Raw genomic sequence first — 22121 nt, 5'->3', positions numbered from 1 at the left:
AATTTTTCCCCACTACCAGTTAGGATTAATAGAGAACATTGAAACATGTTTCGTCAAGGGTTCAGTTACCAAGTTAAGAATGTCACAGAAATGCTCATTCAAATCTAATGGCAGTTGCTTCTGGAAATTTTATGTTGAAAACTGGAAATGCTCATTTTAAGAATAGTTGGGCGACATGTTACTTCTTCCCTCAAATATATTGCAAAATGACTGTGATAATAAAATAGAGAAATTTAAACTTGTACAGTGACCCAACAGCCATTCTTTTGCTGCATCATTTGTAAATCAAACAGGAAGGAAGAGGGGATAGTGATACAGGTACCCAAAGTACCTGCCACTACACCTTGGAAGATGTGTGCAGAGTCTAGTTTTCGATTTACGTCATCAAATAAACAAGGATTAGGAACCATTGTGCTATTACAGTGACGTTTGCCACCAAAGGTAAAAGCTTCATCAGGAAAGCTAAGAGAGTGTATGTTTATGGTAGAACTGATGAATCTTATGCAAATAAAAATGTAAATGTTCGCATATAAGAAGTTGAAAATCTCCGAAAGTTCTCCACTAATTGCTTTAAAAATTTGACACAATGTTGCATTTGAATATGTGTGGGTTTTAATATACCTACTGAAGTGCTGGTGTGTGTGTGTGTGTGTGTGTGTGTGTGTGTGTGTGTGTGTGTGTGTGTTTAATAAAGGGGATACGTTGTTAATAAAAATCTTATGTTCGTTTGTTCAAACTCTTAGACCTCTGAAAGTTCTTCACTGATTCCTTTGAAATTTTGACACACGTTGCTTTCAAATATGCCCATTTTCATGTACCTACTAGAGTGCCATATGGTATATAAATTATATATATAATAAATAAACATGTAATATATGTAATTTATATACCATATGGTGCTCTGGTAGATGTATAAAATCACGGACATATTCAAATACAATGTTGTGTTAAAATTTCAAAGGAATCGGTGACAAACCTTCAAAGGTTTGAGATTTTGATCAAAAGAACATTTACAACTGTATAAATAAAAATGTTGAAAACCTTAAGTCTCCAATCAGTCTTCACTGGTTACTTCAAAATTTTGACACAACATTGCATTCAATTACCCACATGTTTTTATTTACCAATTTTAATATACAAAATATATTAAAAAATACATAAAGGGGAAACATTATTACCAAAAGCCTCCAAAAGCTCATGACTGATTCACTTCAGATTTTTACACAATACTGTAATGAACATTCGGGAGGACATAGGCTGTATATGTTACATATATGTCATACAAGTAATGAGACTGGTAAAACTGTGAGTGTCTTGTGATGCTGTGTAGACTTGTGTGTTCATCCCTTCCAGGCGCTCAGTCTGAGTTTCAGCTCTGTACAGCCATCACTAAATTTTTGATAGCTCCATCACTGAAGTTGTGTTTTTACTGTGTGTTACGAAGATGGTTTGTTGTGTAGTGCAAAAAAGGAACAGCAGACTTTAGAGCAACATTATGCTGTGAAGTTTAGTGCTAAACATGAGGAATCCGTGAGTGTGGCCTTTGAAAAGTTGAAAGAGGCCTATGGGAAACATTCTTTGGGAAGGCCAAGAACACATTGAAGATGAACATGAACCTCGCTCAGGAAGACCTTCAACGGCTTAAACCAATAAAAACATCGAATGTGTGCATGCTCTTGTGAGATCAGACCTTTCACAATTCATCAAATTTTGACAAAAGTTTTGCAAAAGCGAAAGGTTTGTGCCAAAACGGTACCAATCGAAGAAACATGTGCATTCGTCTTTGTTGAGGATTGTCAATTACCACGAATGGTTGTCGTGTGATCACAAGTGATTAATCCTGGATTTTTTAATGTGGTCCTGAGGAAAACGCAAAGTGGGAAGAGGCACACTGAGACATCTTCTTGACCGAAAAAAGCACGAATGAGTAAATCAAAACAATGCTGATTTACTTTTTTGGCAGTAGGGGTATTGTGCACAAAGAATTTGTTACTCCAGGACAAACCATCAGCCAATTGATTTACAAAGACGTCCTTGACAGGCTCAGGAGGTTGAAGTCTTTCAGCGCTGCTATCAAGACTGGGGACGACGACTCTCCTGATGTATAGCTGCTGAAGGGAACTGCTTTTAAGGGGATAGAAAAAAAAAAAGTAAAACCTTTAGTAGATAAAAATAAGTCCCTTTACTTTTTTTGCACACCTCGTATATAATAGTGAAACATTGTTAGCAAACAGGAAAGTTTTATTTATGGCTTATTGGATTATTATTGAAATACTACCACAGAATCTTTACTTGCAATAACAGTAGACAAGGCTCAAGGTCAGAGAGTGGGGGTAAGAGGGGATGGACTGAGGAGTGGGAAGATGTGGACATAGAAAGCAGAAAGGGGGAGATGGACAGAGAGAGGGGCAGGAGGAAATGGAGAGAGGGAAGGAAGAAAGGAAGGAAGGAAGATTGTTTTTAACGTCCCTTCGACACTTAGGTCATTAGAGACGAAGCAGATGAAGCACAAACTCGGATTGTGTCAAGGATGGTGAAGGAACTCTGCCGTGGCCTTTCAAAATAACTGGTAATCGCCTGGAGCATTTTAGGGAAATCACGGATGGCCGGACACGCATTTGAATTGGTGTCAAGAGGGAAGGAGAAGCTGGGCATAGGGAGAAAGGAGGAGGTGATGGACAGAGAGAGGGAGCAGGAAGAGATGGAGGGAGAGGGGGGGGGGGGAAGGATGTGATGGACAGATTGAGAGGGAGAAGGAGTAGGAGATGTACGGGTGGGGTGGGGGGGGGGGGGGGGGGAGATCAGGACATATATCCAATTCCCATACATATCAGAAACATGCTTTCTCTTTTCTTTCTTTTCCATTTAACCAGCCTGAGACACAACTGTCTGTGGCCGTGAACAGCAGGTATTTAATAACATTCTGCTTAAAAGAAGTGATAATATTTAGTATAAATACATACCGTTATATAATTTAATATTGTTACCCAAAATTTCGAGAAGTTCGTAAGTGATTTACTTCATATTTTTAAAAAAATACTCTAATAAACATTCAAATGGATGTAAGCTGCACATTTTTTTTTAAATTGTGTGTGTGTGTGTGTGTGTGTGTGTGTCTGTGTGTGTGTGTGTGTGTGTGTGTGTGTGTTTGTATGTGTGTAAATGGAAATCGTTGTCAGAAAAAAACTAAAAAAGTTCTTTACTGGCTTGCATGATATTATTGCAAGATACTCTAATAAACATTCAGACAGACACAGGCTACATATTTTTGTAATATATGTTATATAAAAATACATATTTAAAATCTGTGCCGTTTTAGGAAGACAGTAGATGTTTGGCATTGTTTCCAAAAATTTCACAAAGTTCTTGAATGGTTTACTTCAAATTTTTACACAAAGCTCTAATAAATGTTAAGGCAGGCATATGGAAATGCTGTGAGCAGAAATTTTGAAACGTTCTTGATTCATTTACTTCAGATTTTTAAACAATCTTATAATAAACATTTTGTCGGACATATGCCGTACATTTTCAGTATATAAATGTATATAGTGTATCATAGGGGAAAGTTGTTAACAAAAGCCTCGAAAAGTCTTGATGGGCATACGCTTTGTGTTAAAACTGACTGCAAAAAGAAATGTGAAAATGTATGGTATCATTTTCTTTGTGGCAGTCAATCTTGACATCATAAGGACAGGTGTTGTGAATTTGCATCATACCAGTATGACTCTGATAAGTGTAAGGTTAACTGTTCTCAATTACCTGTGCGGAAAGGTGCAGGTTCTACACAAAGCTACCAATGCTTCTGACATGTGCTGCCATGTCACGAATGTTTAGGGTACTTCTAGAGCAACACAATTTTTGATTCTTTCTCTTCCATGAAGAAATGTATGCAGGCATTAAGTGGTTAACAATGGTAGCTGTAGACCAACTGTTTCTCCCATATGTATTCCTTCGCCTTATATACAATTTTAAACAAAAAATGTATATGCAATATTTGCTTTTCTTGTTTTCTTCCTCACTGCCAGTGTTAACACAAAACACGAAAGTTATGTTTATGGCGTATACTACTGTGGAGTCTGAATTGTGTGAAACTTGTAATCCTACCCATTTGCCGATTAAAACTATGTGAAATACTCTCATAGAATTTTCTTGGGTAATGCCGTAGAACCTCTCCTAAACAATCTAGATGAAGATGATAGGGTTAAGGGTATAGTTGCCTATGCTGGCAACTTTCTAGAGTAATAACAGTAAACTCGAGAGCACAACTTGAAAGCAAGCCTGAACAACTCCTTGTAAAAATATGTAACTGGTACAGTCATAACAAGCTTACAATTGCGGCAAAGAATGTAGTATACTTACTGATCAAAGAGGCACTGCAGGGAAACCCCAACATTAGACTGAACAGCCCTGGCATACAGAGAAAAAGTAACAAGGTAACTAGGAATACACCTCAGTGAACAGCTGACATTCAATGAGCACATGTGACTTATGATTGAAAAGGCCACAAGACCAATGCACAAACTTGCCGCACTACACTCAGCTCATTGCAGATTGCTATTGCAAGTGCTATGAATGTATAATACAGCCCTCTTTGAGCTATTTTGTGCTTCACATTAAGTGGCTGGGCACATCAGCTTCGCAACCCACAAAACCATTGTGAGGTACGGTATGGGCAAGGAGGTGTACTGCTCAGAATGTCAGGTGCATTTGGAACCACATCTGTGGAAGCCCTATACGTTGTACTTACAATGTACCCCTGTGACACAACTATTAAGACTCAGAGCAGCAGTATACTGTCTCAAAAGGGAAAGACTGGACAAGTTACATGAGATAATAGGGGAGCATTCTACAGAAAAATGGCAATTAAATCCTTAGAAGGTAGAGACATGGCAAAAAGAATGGGAAACATCTGACAATAGGACAAGCTTTAAGAGATCCAGATGAATGAAAAATGCTTAACTGTGTCACTGAAGAAATATCAAGAGTGCTACGCAATACTCACGAGTAGCAATGGCTATATACAAGATCGCGAACAAGCACACACCTATGCTGCAGTATGATACATGGGACATTAGAGACTACAATGCTGATATGGAAACAAATAAATATACAGATGCAGATGACAACATGACACACTAAGATCACCGGATACAGGTACATATACCGTGTCACACAACTGCAACAATATTACAAGTAAACTCAAACAGTGGAAAATCCAGGCTGGAATAATGACAGTATTATGAAAAGGATGGATTGCTAATCACCATATAGCAGAGATGTTAAGTCACAGACAGGCTCAACAAAAAGACTCAAACAAGTAAGCATGTTTCAGAAAAAGCTTTCCTCCGAGTTAGTCAACATATCCACACTCGTGCAAATGCATACGACACAGGTGACCACAGTCTCTGGGCGTGGTGGCGAGAGACGTGTGTGTGTGTGTGTGTGTGTGTGTGTGTGTGTGTGTGTGTGTGTGTGTGGTGTTTAGTTTGCATGAAGGCTTTTTGGCCAAAAGCTTACTTGTTTGACAGTCCTTTCGTTGTGTCCATTCCCGACTCAAGATCTCCACTATATTGTGACTACTTGTCAATACTACAAGTAATATATGCGTGGAATCTGGAAATAATTTTGTAAAATAAAATAAAGAATTTTCCTGTTTGTAAAAAGTAAAGTGAGTGATTTTTTAGTTCTTTGGGTCATTATTTTCAAATATGTAATTGTGTAATACGTAAACTGTATAAGATGCAAACTGTTAAACATAATATTGTGAAAAGGGAAGTTGGTACTCACCATATATTGGGGATTCTGAGTCGCAGATAGGAACAACAAAAGACTGTCACAAATAAAGGTTTCGGCCATTAAGGCCTTCATTAACAATAACCATGCACGCGTGCGACCCCCCCCCCCCCCCACACACACACACACACAAACACAACTGCAGCCTCAGACAACTGAACTGAAACCACACTGCGAGCAGCAGCACCAGAGCATGATGAGAGTGGTGCTGGGTAGGGGTTAGGAGGAGGCTGGGGCGGGGAGGGGGAGGGATAGTATGGTGGGGGTGATGGACAGTGAAGTGCTGCAGGTTAGACGGAGGACAGGAGAGTGGTGGGGAGGAGGGGGGGGGGGGTAGCAGAAAAGGAGAGAAGTAATGTGATGGTGGAATGACGGGTGTGTAGTGCTGGAATGGGAACAGGGAAAGGGCTGGATGGGTGGGGACTGTCACTAACAGAGGTTGAGGCCAGGAGGGTTATGGGAACGTAGGATGTATTGCAGGGAAAGTTCCCACCTCCGCAATTCAGAAAAGCTGGCACAGGCTGTGAAGCAGTTATTAAAATGAAGGATGTCATGTTTGGCAGCGTGTTCAGCAACAGGGTGGTCCACTTGTTACTTGGCCACAGTTTGTCGGTGGCCATTCACGCAGACATACAGCTTGTTGGTTGTCATGCTTACATAGAATGTGGCACAGTGGTTGCAGCTTAGCTTGTAGCTCACATGACTGGTTTCACAGTTAGCCTTGCCTTTGATGGGATAGGTGATGTTAGTGACTTGACTGGAGTAGGTGGTGGTGAGAGGATGTATCGGACAGGTCTTGCATCTAGGTATATTACAGGGGTATGAGACATGAGGTAAGGGGCTGGGAGCAGGGGTTGTGTATGGATGGAAAAGTATATTGTGTAGGTTCAGTGGATGACGTAATACCACTGTGGGAGGGATGGGAAGAATAGTGGGCAGGACATTTCTCATTTCAGAGCACGATGAGAGGTAGTGGAAACTCAGGCAGAGAATGTAATCCAGTTGCTCCAGTCCTGGGTGGTACTTAGTTACGAAGGGAATGCTCCTCTGTGGCCGGACTGTGGGACTTTGGGAGGTGGTGGGAGACTGAAAAGATAAGGGACGGGAGATATGTTTTTGTACAGGGTTGGGAGGATAATTATGGTCAGTGAAGGCTTCAGTGAGACCCTCAGTATATTTCGTCAGGGACCACTTGTCACTGCAGATGCGATTACCACTGGTGGCTAGGCTGTACGGAAGGGACTTCTTAGTATGGATCTGGTGGCAGCTGTCAAAGTGGAGGTATTGCTGGTGGTTAGTAGGTTGAGTTACTAATGTAGCCATCTTTGAGGTGGAGGTCAACATCTAGAAAGGTGGCTTGTTGGGTTGAGTAGGACCAGGTGAAGCAAATGGGGGAGAAGTTGTTGAGGTTCAGGAGGAATGTGGATAGGGTGTCCTCACCCTTGTCTAGATTGCAAAGATGTCATCAGTGAATACGAACCAGGTGAGTGGTTTAGGATTCTGGATTTTAGGAAGGAATCCTTTAGGTGGCTCATGAATAGGTTGGCATAGGGTGGTGCCATGCGGGTGCCCGTAGCCATATCCTGGATTTGTTTAATGGCAATGCCTTCAAAGGAGAAGTGGTCATGGCGACTAGGAAGGAGGTTGTTGGTTTGGAATCCGTCGGGCATGGGAAAAGGTAGTGTTCAATAGCTGCAAGGCCCTTGGCATTAGGAATGTTAGAGTAATGGTATGTCTTATCAATAGTGACAAGCAGGGCACCATGTGGTAAAGGGGCAGGAACTGTGGAGAGTCGGTGGTGGAAATGGTTGGTGTCCTTTATATAGGAGGGTAGGTTCAGGGTAATAGGTTGAAGGTGTTAGTCTATGAGAGCAGAGATTCTGTCAGTGGGGTTGCAGTAACTGGCCGCAATAGGGCATCCTGGGTGGTTAGGTTTATGGACTTTAGGAAGCATGTAGAAGGTAGGAGCACAGGGACTGGTAGGGGTGAGCAGAGAGATGGACTCTGGGGGCAGGCTCTGGAATGAACCTAAGGATTTGAGGAGTGACTGGAGATTCTGCTGGATTTCTGGAATGGGGTCACTGTGGCAATGTTTGTAGGTGGAAGTATCTAACAGCTGTCCAAGTCCTTCTGCCTTCTGACCTAGATGCAAGACCTGTCCCATACATCCTCCCACCACCACCACCTACTCCAGTCTGGTCACTAACATGACCTGTCCCATCAAAGGCAGAGCTACCTGTGAAACCAGTCATGTGGTCTACATGCTAAGCTGCAACCACTGTGCTGCATTCTATGCGGGCATGACAACTAATAATCTGTCTGTCCACATGAATGGCCACTGACAAACTGTGGCCAAGGAACAATTGGACCACCCTGTTGCTGAACACACTTCCAAACATGACATCCTTTATTTTAATGACTGCTTTACAGCCTGTGCCATATGGATCCTTCCCAACAACACCAGTTTTTCTGAATTGCGCAAGTGGGAACTTCTCCTGCGATACATTCTATGTTCCCGTAACCCTCCTGGCCTCAACCTTTGTTCATGACTATTCTCACCCATTCAGCCTCTTCCCTGTTGCCATTCCAGCACTACACAGCCATCATTCCACCATCACATTACTTTTTACTTTTCTCCTTTTCCGCCCCCCGCCCCCCCCCCCCCCCCACTCCTCCCCACCACTCCCCTGCCCTCCGTCTAACCTGCAGTAATTCACTGTCCACCATCCCCACCATACTATCCCTCCCCCTTCCTGCCCCAGCCTCCTCCTTACCCCCACCCAGTCGTCACTCCCATCATGCACTGGTGCTGCTGTTGCTGGCAGTGTGGTTTCAGTTGTATGAAACTGCAGTCATGTGTGCGGTTGTGTGTGTGTGTGTGTGTGTGTGTGTGTGTGTGTGTGTGTGTGTGTGCGTGTCTTTCATGTATTGTTCACGAAGGCCTTAATGGCTGAAAGCTGTATTTGTGACAGTCTTTTTGTTGTGCCTCTGTGCGACTCCTCATGTCCACTATATGGTGAGTAGCATCTTTCCTTTTCACAATATTGTTACATTCCATCCTGGATTTTCCATTGTTTGATCTTAATAACATTGTACTTAAAAATACATATGTACTATAACAAGAGTCAGCTTCACAATCACAAATGCATTTTGTAGATAAGAAGTGCTCCTTGGGGAGACAAGGCCGGAGGTTCCTCGCCTGCTCACGGCATGGGCAAATGGAGGAGGTAATTGTTGTAACAAGTAGTAGTCGTATTTCATACACAAACCACTTAGAGTTAATCTCACGACATAACATACATACATAGTAGAACAGAACATACCAATTCAGGTGAGATAGGCTGAAAATGTTTACTGAAGCCCTCGCACTTGAAATAGTCTGGTAAACGGACTTCTTTTATTGTCTAAATATTTCCTTTTGTCTTACTTTCTTCTTAAGATATATGGAAAAATTAGGTTTCCTTTCACAAAATTTACTTTATCTGCCACATGGTTTTTTAAATTAACAATGTAGTTATGAAAAACATGAGAAAAATAACAGCACTGACAGAATCTGTAGAAAAAGACGATGAATCTATCTCTGCAGTGTGTGACTAATTTTTAGGTAGAAAACAACCCACTAGAGTTACCAAGGCAGTGGCTCACTCTGTAATGTTAATAAATAAACAAATAATTTATTTGAAGCTACTAGCCTACCGAGCAGCAGGAGAGGTCTCTCAGACCCTGTGTACCAATTATCGCTACCGATTTATCCATTTATTTTAAGTGACTTTGGTTCCGAAACATGTTTTTGTGGCAATAACAATAAATATGGCTCAATGCCAGTGGGACAGGGAAGAGAAGGTGGACAGAAAGGAGGGGAGATGTGGACAAGAAGATGGGGAAGAAGGAGATGGACAGGGGGGAGGGGGGGATGAGATGGGCAGGACAGGGGGGAGGGGGGGATGAGATGGGCACAGAGAGGGGGTGATGGACGGAGAGAGTGTGCAAGGAGGAAGAGATGGACAAAAAGAGGGGAGAGGATGAAATGGACAGAGAGAGGAGGCAGAAGGAGATATAGGACATGCATCCAGTTTAGAAATCGATATATGTTGCCAGGTGCACTAGTCTTATATATGATGAAGAGCAGAGTGAAAGCTCAGAGACAATGTAAATCATACTCTATGTAATAACATTCCAAGTAAGGCAATAAAAGATGGTAAAGACCTGCAGTGGTCTAATGGTGTCATTTGGAGTTGAAAAAACATATGTTACCCTGTCATTACAAAAGAAAAGGTAGGGGAACTGATAAAAGAAACTTAATGGCAACTCATTATCATTAAGAAAGTGTATGCGAGCAGCCTACAACCATTTTCACAGTTAGAATTTAATTCTGCCTTGTAATATTTTATATGTAAAGATCCTATTGCTTGATGATCATTTGGCTGCTATACAAATGTTAGACAGTTAATGTCCATGTCAAATCAACTCAGGAAAAGATCATTTTCTACCTCACTGTCTCAGATTTTCTTGAAATTTGGCACAGGTGTGTTGTTGGCATAGACTTCAAAAAATATGAAGTTTTACTGAGAAATGTCAACTCATTTCTGAATTAAAGTTATCATAAATGGGCCCAAAAACAGTGTGTGGCAGTTTTTAGAATGGCTATAGAAGCTTTCCTAATTGAGCAACAGCATTTTCACACCCCTTTTTTGCTATACAATCAGATATATGTTAACATAAGAAAATTATTTTTTTTTTAATTTAAAATTTTAATTTTTGTTGCAAGAAGAACATATTTTAAAATTTCCAAATTTATTCCATGAGTTGCTAGATGGTTGTAAACCACAGGCTAAAGTATAATTTGGGATGATAATAAGTATATATAAAAAAAAAAAAAGGAACTCTGAAGCTCTGTTTTCAATAATTCGACTGTGTACTCATGTTAATTATTACAACATTACTAATATTGACATTTTCATAAAAATAAACATGAACACTGTTGTGATAAAGATTCAAGTAAATTGAACATAGTGTAAATAACTATTAAGTAACAGGATATGGTTATCATTTTATGTTTGAAAAGGCTTCCTTTGTTTGATACACATCACTTTCAGATGGTTCAAATGGCCCTGAGAACTATAGGACTTAACATCTGAGGTCATGAGACCCCTAGAACTTAGACCTTCTTAATCCTAACGAACCTAAGGACATCACACACATCCACGCCCAAGGCAGGATTCAAACCTGCAACCGTAGCGGTCACGCGGTTGCAGACTGAAGCACCTAGAACCGCTCGGCCACAATGGCCAGCCATAACTTTCATCAGAACAGCCATTACTGATACCCACAGAATATCAGCATTTCTTGGATGTGAGAAGGATGTAAATGGCCCAGCTGGATGAAGAAAAATTAATTTTACTTCACCAAGTTCTTCATTTTTCTGTAAGATTTAACTGAGTCTCCAGTTTGCTTGATAGACAGCAGTGATATAGCCTGATACAGCTGCTAATTTTAGTTTATCAGGAGATTTTGACACTTCCTTTTCACAAACTTCTGAATCCAAAGAAAAGTTATTCACCGATATTTTTGATTTAGTTTTTGGAATGCATGCATGGCATTGATGCGTTCCTGTGATACTCAGTGCTTGTTCAAAGTGATTTTTCAAGAAACATTCTGATTCAGTATAGTCTTCTTGAACTGAATATGCAAAGTCTACATTGCTAATGTTTTCTACTGCCCCTTCAAAAACTTGCGAGGGGTTTGTATTTGATTTTCATAGGGTTTTTGCAAACTGGCTCAAGCTGCCAATCTCTTTACAGATCCTCCAACACCGTCACAAGCCCCTTTGCCATTCGCTCTGGCAAAAAAGTGCCAATCTGCTTCCTTTTTAAAATCTTCTTCGTGGAAACAGAAGCCTAAGTAGTTCTTTTTGTTTTTGTATTGAAAAGCAGAGTCATCTGAAGAATAGAATCACTTTCTTGAAAGCTTTTGTAATTTGACTGTCAGTAAAGTTATGAGGATGTTTTTTTAAAACGTTCGAGTGGGCGCACTGTGTATAAAGTGCGCCAACCGCAGATAACATTATCGTGCACAGTTCCATTGTTGTTTTACACTAGCAAGCCCCTACCTACTCCTGCATTATTGTTTCAGCTAGTGCAGTGAGAAGTTGTGATGTCATTGGTTCATGTGAGCTACAGTACTTTGAAATAAACTGTGAGTGTTTCATCTTGGTGTATAAAGTACACCACATGCCCGGTCATGTAAGTAATTTTTCCTTCACTTTTATTTCATTCCTTTTTAAGCGAATCAAAAGATAACACATAACAAGCGGGTATATCACTGTGCAGGGCGAGATCAAAGCTGACAAAGTGCTTGATTGGTTACTCAATGATGATCCAGAGTTCAACTCTGTACCAGACAATGGGAACGATGACGGTTCTGAAGAAGAAGAGGAATCTATCACATGAAGTGACCACGATTCAGATTCTTATCAAGTCCACAATTCAGATGATTACTGGGAGGGACAAAAAGTGTAAATGGAATAAAATATGTCCTAAAGTGACTTAGAAAACAAAAAGAAAGAATATTGTGAAAATATTTCCTGGGCCTACATATGTTGCCAGAGGGGTCAGAAGTGAAACAGAGGCTTTATGGGCAATACTTAGCCTGGAAATGATTGATGAAATTGTAAAATACACGAACATATACATTCAATCTAAGAAAGAATATGTACAACATTCCAGAGAAAGGGACGCTAAGGAAACTACAAAGCGTGAAATAATGGCGTTGTTGGGATTGCTGTATCTCATCGGGACTAAGAAAGCAAACCACACAAATGTCATTGAACTGTGACAGCAGATGGTACTGGTACGGAGATTACAAAAGCTGTGATGAGCTACAGGAGATTTCTGTTCCTTTTACGATGTATCCACTTTGATGACAAGAGTACAAAGCAAGAAAGAAGAGTAACTGATAAACTTGATGCAACGAGGCAAATACTGGATGCCTTTCTGGTGAACTGCAAGAATGGTTTATAGTAGGACAATTTGTGACAGTAGACGACAATTTGCAAGCTTTCTGGGGTCACTGTTCTTTTGTTCACTGTAATTTTGAAGTATATTGTGGTAAACAACTTAAAGGACCATACAATGTTTCTAATTCTCCCTGTGATATTTTGGGAAGGGTAGTTACTCAAATTGAAGACTCAGGAAGAAACGTTACAGTGCATAATTGGTACACTAGCTATTCCTTAGCCAACTCCCTTTTGAAAAAGTGACTAACTTGCATCAGCACGTTGAGAAGAAACAAACGTGAGATCCCACAAGAATTTTTACCTGTGAAATGTAGGGCTATCCAGCCCTCTTTATTTGATTTTCAGAATGATGTGACACTTGTTTTGTATGTGCTGAAACAAAACAAGACAGTTATATTACTTTCAACTATGCACGATTTTGGAATCATTGACGAAGTTACAGGTAAACCAGAGATAGTTTTGGATTACAATATAACAAAGGGAGGAGTCGACACAGTGGATCAACTGGGAGGTACGTATTCTGTCGCATGGGTGACAAGAAGATGGCCATTGGTTGTATTCTGTGCTCTAGAGAGAGAGAGAGAGAGAGAGAGAGAGAGAGAGAAGAATATTTTTGAAAGATTGAGCACTGTCTCTCGTGAAGCCTCACTTCCTGCCAACATTGCACTCCTCATGAAATACAAAGACCAACGTGTTGAAAGAACTGAGGAGCCTACCACCAACAAAAGAGGTCGGTGTGTAACATGTGGACGAGCAAGAAACACATCTACTACCATCAGGTGTAACTCATGCCATAGCTTTGTTTGCAAAGGACATGAAATAGCAATGCATACATGTGAGAAGTGCAAAGCATTTCCCGAAAATGCACAAGACAGTTAACTGTGTAGATGGAAGGAACTTCATGATAACTGATACTTCTTCAATATATAAAGCTTTTGTCCTTTTATATTGCAATGAAAGGTTGCTTTTGTTCAGTATACGCTGCAACAATAGAAAGATACAAAAGTTTCTTATTTGTTTAATCAAATAGTAAATTAGTGATGTAATATATTTTTTAATCAAATAGTAAATTAGTGATGTAATATATTTTTTGTATTGTTGTTTAAATAAACTAAAATTAAACTGTGATTTAGCTTATACGTGTTTCCCTCGATAGCATAATGACAACTTTTGACAACATGCGTACAAAGTGCGACACGTGCCTGCTCAAGGATTAAGTACATACAGCAACTGTGTTGTGCTCAAGTGAAGCAGAAACAAATACATAACTAAGATGTTCAACTTCATTTTCGTCTTTGAAATATATAACAAAGGGTCAAATTGTGATGTGTTCATTTGCCCAGTAATGCTGTAATTTTCAGAAAAATCGCACGTGACAACGAACTCTGATTCTTTCAGATTTTCTTTTGTGCGGTTAAGAAAATATCCCTGCTGCTTGGTGATTAAGTCGTGCCGAACCACAGAGGATAACTTGCTGCAGAATAAATCGAATTAACTCTTCTGAATCTTTCTCTAAAGTCTCTAGATTACAGCGGTGAAATTGTACAGTTTCCATTGAATTTTCAGCAAAGGATGATTCCAAAATCTTACACATCTCTGTTCCACCTTGACGTATTGCAAGCAATAGACGATGGATTACAAAGCACTTAAGTGAGGCATTGCTTGTAATTTTGAATTTTACCTTCTGTTACCATTTTCAGTTTGGTATTTTCTATCATGAGTTTCATGTTTTGGCGATTTATGCACTCACAAGCAGTGTGTGTGCCACTTTGACCTGATGACATACAATGTTTAGGTCCCAGTTCAGGAAATTTTGAGAAAACTTTTTCTATGCTGAAAAACTTGTCTTTAAAATTTTTGTATGCTTCTTTAAGTTTATGCAATATGAGTATTTTTGATATCTTCGATTTACTTCCATCTGATTCAGTAACTGTAACACAGTCTTTAATACCTGGCATTGCCCTACTGACTACATCATCTTCATAAAATGAACATACAGTTCCAACTGTCTCTGGTGGCAGGCTTTTCCCTGGTTTTAAATTTGGCTTTTCCAAAAATTCATGCTTTATCTTTCTTATGTTCCAATTACCGGGTAAACGTGTTAGAAGCATTAGCCTTTTTGCCCTACTTGTGCAACTGGAGAACTTGTTTTTCAATTTTTTTTTTACGACTTCACATTTCTCAACATCGCTATCGTTTTCTAATGACTGACTTTCAGCAGAAACAGAAAAAAGTTTACGTTTCGCAGTTGTGGAATTTTTTCTTACTTTCGATGTGCAGTACTACTTGTCTTTTCTCTTAGCAGTGGGAGACTTTGTCAACTGTTCAAGAGATATACTAAGTGCCAGAACAACCTCCGAAGTAGCTATAAATTCTGTATCACTCTGCAATAATGTTTTTGAGAGAGAATGATCAAGTTCAACATTTTTGTCACTTAGGGACTGCACATTTTTTAACATCATAGTTTACTTCCTACATTTATCACAGATTTTTGAACCACTGACTATTTGCAGATATGAGAGCAACGTGTCAGTTTCATCTGGGGAGGGGGGCAGGGCACACAAACACACTTAATGTTAAAGTAGAAAATCATATGTTAAAAATTAGCCAGCAACTTTTATATTTTCATGATTGATTTTAAGTCACCCTATAGCTTCTAATAACACCTTATTTTACTGAAGTATTAAATATTTGACCTAAATAGTAAGTAATCTTCAATACCAGTTCACAAGTAACTAGGTTATTACACATAATCAACTCACAATACATCCACTTAGGAAGGGTTGCACTCACCCTATGAAAGTGAAAGTGGTTATTGTTGTAACAATAAACATGAGTACACAGTCAAATTATTGGGAATACAGCTTCAGTCTTCTTTTTTACTTATGAGGAAATTATCATCCCAAATTTATATTTTGGCCTGTGATTTACAACAATGCTAGCTACTCATTTAATAAATTTTGAAATGTGTACTTTTGAAAAAAAAAAAAAAAAAAAAAATTAATTAAAATTTTAAATTTTTTAAAAAGAACTTTCTTATATTAACCTATATATTATTGTATACCACTGTAAAGTGCATGAAAATGCTATAAAATGGTATTTATCCCAGGTCTGTAGCTCAGTTAGGAAAGCTTCTACAGCAATTGTAAAAACTGCCAAGCTCTGTTTTTGGGGCCATTTATGGTAACTTTGCAGCTTTGTAATTCAGAAACGATTTGACATATCTCAGTAAAATTTAATATTTTTCTAAGTCTGTACCAACAGCATACCGACACCAAATTTCAAGAAAATCTGAGATGGTGAGTGTTATAGTCCATGAGATGCGTGATTGGTCTCGACACTTCGGGCAGACAGGTGACTATGTTGCAGGATTTCACTTATGGTACTTTGCGCCCGGTCTGTACTTGTATGCATTCTCTAGAAGCAGAAACAAAAGCATCGACAGCATGCAGATCGTATTTGTACGTGTGAATTTACTTACAGTTGAATTGCTCACTCCTTACTTTCTTGAGTGTGTTGCAATTATGCTAATGGGAAAGCACCACTCTCACTACTGTTAAATTTTCTATGCATTCTTCCACAATGCCTTTGGCTTCAGCTGTCTCTCTGATTACACTTCCAGTACTGTTCACAATTTTTGTCCACATTTTGCTTGTACTTGATTGATAGCTGCTACAAAAAGGTATTCAGCTTTAGAGATCATGAATTTTTTATTGTTTGCAGCAATGTAGTTTTTGATTGACACTCTTATCCCTTCAGTGGCATTGAAGTGACATCATAATCACCTGTCTTTTTTTGAACGAAACAGTAACAAGCAGTTTGTCACAAAACCATCTGAAGTACCTATATGTAAAACAATAACTCACCCTCCTTTTCCCCACGGGCACTGCCATGGTTCCCTCTGGCCTTCCTTTTCTCCAGCCGCTATGTAAAGAATGGCTGACATTCAACCATGTTTCATCTATCCACATTATATTTTCAAATCTCATACCCATGATTCTCCGCAGAAATCTGCATTGCCATGTGACTACACCTGTCCTTTTCATCAATATTTTGTATGCGTTAAACACAGAATAGCTGAAGCCTATGTCTTCCAGTACTGTATGTAATGAAATTTGCTTCCATTAAAAAGATTGTCTTTCTGAAGTGGTGCTTGTAATTTAGATAGAGTGGCATGTTTCCTTCTCTTACAATATTATGACAAATAGAGTTTGTCTCAAAATCTTCCGAAGTTGTCACTTGCTTCTTCCACAGCTGCTTCTTTCCTGATGTGTGCAGCCTTGTTGTGCCACTCCCACCACAGTCTATACTGTACTGTTCTTTCCCTATTGTTACCACAGTGTTCTTTCTTATTTTCAGTGCTACGGTCCTCTTAACAGCCTGAGGAACAGGAAATAAGGGCTCACCTTTTTCCTTTCATTTTTCAAAGTAGTCCCTCAATGAACACATGAATTCATGGGCCTGGCTGTGTAGCACACTTTTCTTACTCTGTTACACTGTACTTGTTGGGCTGCCACTACTTGTTTCACTGTCCATTGGTCAAAAGGCAACAGTAGCAAATAAACACTAACAACAACAAAAACAAAATAAACTATGAACTGAACTATTAACACAAACGACTAAATGACAGCACTGATTGCACGTGAGACACTCCTGGTACTTTGTGACTGCACGCATCAGGTTTACAGAGGGGCAATGTGCTCCTGTTATCAGCCCGAGTGCAGTCCATCGTCAGTTGGCTACCTGCGGTTGCTAGGCAACAGAATGATGCTACTGAGCTATCAGTAGTAAAGACTCATTCTCCAGACTATAAACCCTGTGTTGATTTGACATGGAATAAATAACACGAAAGTAATCTCTACTTGTATTAAGAAACAAAAGCAAACAAATTCTCACATCCTGATAAATTTCCTATTAAATGTCGCATTGAATACACTGCAGAATTTGCAGTCCCAGAACAGCGGTTAGTTACAAATGTAGGTGATGTCCTGTTGCAGGAACCTAAAACACATTGATAAAATTGATGCAGGACGATTGCAAGGAAATGCAGAATGACTTGTACAGTACCACTTCCTGGCCTAATGAATCACAGCTCTTTTTTAATAGAATAGATACAAGATAGTTCCCATAACAAAATGGAAGAAACAAGTAGTATCCACTTACAAAACCATTCATAAACTGCTGAAGAATACCACATAATTCAATTATTGACAAATAATCCTGCAAAGTAATATGAAATGGGACAAATTTCTAAAATCAATAATGGGAAAAGCAAACAGAAGGCACGAATTTATTGAAAGATGTCTGGAAAAGTGCAGTAAGTACAAGGCACTATTGCAACCAATTCTGAATATTTCTCCATCTCCAATGTTTGGAGTATTTATGTAGTTGGCATGACAGCAGACATCAAATAAACTCAGAGACAATTTGCTAGAATTTTAACTGGCCATTGTACCCAAACAAAAGTCTAATGGAGATACTCAAGGAACTTAAGTGGAAATCTTTGAGAAAAAAAAAGACATTATTCTTGTGAAACCCCACGAGCTAAATTAAGGTACCGTATTTACTCGAATCTAAGCCGCACTCGAATCTAAGCCGCACCTGAAAAATGAGACTCGAAATCAAGGGAAAAAAAATTCCTGAATCTAAGCCGCACCTGAAATTTGAGACTTGAAATTCAAGGGGAGAGAAAAGTTTTAGGCTGCACCTCCAAATCGAAACAAAGTTGGTCCATTGTAATATGAGACACAATTTAGGCCGAATGAATGACTATACAGCTACAGTAGTTTGGTTTGAGTCGTAAGCTTAGCAGTTAAGCTTTACCAGGTAGCCATTGCTATGCGTCAGGCGCTCCATCCGTATTTATACGGGTACCCTTCCTTCTTCACGTGCTTCGTCTCGTTTGAATTGATTGCTTATTTTTCTTTGATCTGACAAGTGCCATTCTCTTTGTTATAGGTGTTTACGTCACTCTAAGCTGAAAATGCATTACTGTACTGTGTCATGCATTGTTTGTCGCGTTCTGATAATGAGTGTTTACAGCCTGTCGCCGCTCGCGGCATGGCTTGCTTTTGTGCACGCTACCGCCGCTTACAATAAAAAAGAGAGGAATCGTCTCATTAGCAAAACAATGGCAAGAAACTGCTATTTGTTGTTACTTACACTGCTGCTTTCTTTGATAATGATCAACAAGAACCAAATAATAGACTGCGTATGATAGATGATGTTCTGAATGAGAGTTTAGCAAAAAAATTTTCTCCGTTTGAAAATCTTTGCAGACATTATATTCTGCACAGAAATAAGAGTCATCCTAGATTTAAAAATCTAGTCAATTGCCGTGCTTCATTTCTGACTGTATCACTATTAGGCACAAGAATAATACGAATATAAACATGATATGATATGTATATTCTTCCGCGTTTGCTGTTGTCTCACTCTAGTTTCGTAGTTTATTAGGCAGACAGGATTTAAGTGAGATAGCAGCAAACATGAAAGAATACATGGCAATATGTTTATATTCGTATTATACTTATAGTGAAGAGAATACTGCGTGTGATTCACAATTCATAAAAGTTCATATTAGCAAACATCTCTTCTCATAGGTAGGAAAAAATTCAGAACGTAGAGTTGGCCATATTGACAAACATCCCAAACAGTCTTTCCAGTCGGATTTTTGTGGTACATTGAAATGCTGCTACATTGGAAGATTAACAATACGGAATTTGTATTTACTTCGTTGGATAATGTATGAAAATGCAGTGGTCGAAAATTGAGGTGGAGAAAAAAGCTCATCTTCCACTTCTTTTTCTTTTTTTTAATTTATTTACTGATGCAGAGGTTTTGGCGCCAGTATTTATCTTTGTGCCTGCAAAGCATGCCTGGGTAGCGCTACATATATTCGATGGCAGAAGTTAGTTGTGGCGGCACCTACCAGAATTTTTCAGAACTTACACTTACTTTGCACTCGATTCTAAGCCGCAGGTTGTTTTTTTGGATTACAAAAACCGGAAAAAAGTGCGGCTTAGATTCGAGTAAATACGGTAACTGGTAGATCTGTTGTATGTGTTACAGGTGCTTTTAATTAGTGCTTCTTTGACTGGCACTTACTTCTAGATAAGCCAAAAAAGATTTGTGCCACTTGGTCTAGTTCCTCAATGATTTCCCATCTCAGACCACTTATATCTGAGCAATATTGATTGACTTCCATTTGTTCATTGCCAATCAAATACGATTGCAAAAATTTATAAGTGTCTTTTGGAAATTATCCCACTCTGTGCTAATCTTGCCCTTTAATCAAAAACACAGGATTGAATTGATGTTCTTCACTGCTTGTGGAAGTAGACCTGAATGATGTCATTTGAAAGCAGGCATTGTATGTTCTCATATTTCATAGGAAGTGTTCTAATTCTGAAGTTTCTCCAGTCATGTACTGAAACCATTCAGTTGGCATCATTTCCAGTGGTGCTAATCAAATCTTTCCACTCATGCAATATTTTCCTATTGCTTATCTACTTAATTTCTTTCCACCTAAGAACTGACACACAATCCATTTTGCCAAGGACGATGTGTTTTTGATTTGTGGGATCATAATGGAATGCTTCATCTGCCAAACTGTAATCTCTGCTACTTGTGCTTTGCACCTCTCATACACAAACATTTTACATGTTTGCGATCATTATCTTTCATGAACTTCATTCGTTATCTCTGCATACATTGTTTTGTAATCTTGTATCTCGAGCAGCTTTTCCCTATTGGCTTGTTGAGTGTCCCACTCAGTCATCTTGTCTAGTGTAGACTCGTAGTTCATCTGTTAATAAACTTCCTCTCAATTCTGTTCATTAACTTCCATTGTGAAGCTAAACATGCATCTTCCTCTTCATAAGTTTGATTTTTTTGCTGTTCTTTGTGTTCCTTTCTTTTCAGTTCACCGCTGGTAAGATTTTCGTTTTGTTCCTGTTAATGTTAATTTTATTTAACACACTAAAATTCCATCTAATACACTTTTTACTACTGTAACCAATTCACTTTTACTTAAATTTATTTCCCTTTCTCATTTCCTTGATCTTCTCCAGTTGATATCCAAAAGTATTCTGACATGTGCATCTTGTCGTCTCCTGTATACAAGATGTTTCAGGAGGAATGGTAAATACACTCCTGGAAATGGAAAAAACAACACATTGACACCGGTGTGTCAGACCCACCATACTTGCTCCGGACACTGCGAGAGGGCTGTACAAGCAATGATCACACGCACGGCACAGCGGACACACCAGGAACCGCGGTGTTGACCGTCGAATGGCGCTAGCTGCGCAGCATTTGTGCACCGCCGCCGTCAGTGTCAGCCAGTTTGCCGTGGCATACGGAGCTCCATCGCAGTCTTTAACACTGGTAGCATGCCGCGACAGCGTGGACGTGAACCGTATGTGCAGTTGACGGACTTTGAGCGAGGGCGTATAGTGGGCATGCGGGAGGCCGGGTGGACGTACCGCCGAATTGCTCAACACGTGGGGCGTGAGGTCTCCACAGTACATCGATGTTGTCGCCAGTGGTCGGCGGAAGGTGCACGTGCCCGTCGACCTGGGACCGGACCGCAGCGACGCACGGATGCACGCCAAGACCGTAGGATCCTACGCAGTACCGTAGGGGACCGCACCGCCACTTCCCAGCAAATTAGGGACACTGTTGCTCCTGGGGTATCGGCGAGGACCATTCGCAACCGTCTCCATGAAGCTGGGCTACGGTCCCGCACACCGTTAGGCCGTCTTCCGCTCACGCCCCAACATCGTGCAGCCCGCCTCCAGTGGTGTCGCGACAGGCGTGAATGGAGGGACGAATGGAGACGTGTCGTCTTCAGCGATGAGAGTCGCTTCTGCCTTGGTGCCAATGATGGTCGTATGCGTGTTTGGCGCCGTGCAGGTGAGCGCCACAATCAGGACTGCATACGACCGAGGCACACAGGGCCAACACCCGGCATCATGGTGTGGGGAGCGATCTCCTACACTGGCCGTACACCACTGGTGATCGTCGAGGGGACACTGAATAGTGCACGGTACAGCCAAACCGTCATCGAACCCATCGTTCTACCATTCCTAGACCAGCAAGGGAACTTGCTGTTCCAACAGGACAATGCACGTCCGCATGTATCCCGTGCCACCCAACGTGCTCTAGGAGGTGTAAGTCAACTACCCTGGCCAGCAAGATCTCCGGATCTGTCCCCCATTGAGCATGTTTGGGACTGGATGAAGCTTCGTCTCACGCGGTCTGCACGTCCAGCACGAACGCTGGTCCAACTGAGGCGCCAGGTGGAAATGGC

The 22121-nt window shown here is 40.2% G+C and overlaps 1 protein-coding gene across 1 annotated transcript in view; it reads left to right on the top strand.

Annotated features, from left to right (window-relative positions):
* The window catches only part of LOC126458100 (zinc finger protein 345-like), a 173193-nt gene that overhangs the window by 145512 nt on the left and 5560 nt on the right, over positions 1-22121 (top strand). The window lies entirely within an intron of this gene.

This window comes from Schistocerca serialis, chromosome 2 (genome assembly GCF_023864345.2).
Source record: "Schistocerca serialis cubense isolate TAMUIC-IGC-003099 chromosome 2, iqSchSeri2.2, whole genome shotgun sequence".
Classification (NCBI taxonomy): domain Eukaryota; kingdom Metazoa; phylum Arthropoda; class Insecta; order Orthoptera; family Acrididae; genus Schistocerca; species Schistocerca serialis.
This window is presented reverse-complemented; position numbering and strand designations above follow the sequence as displayed.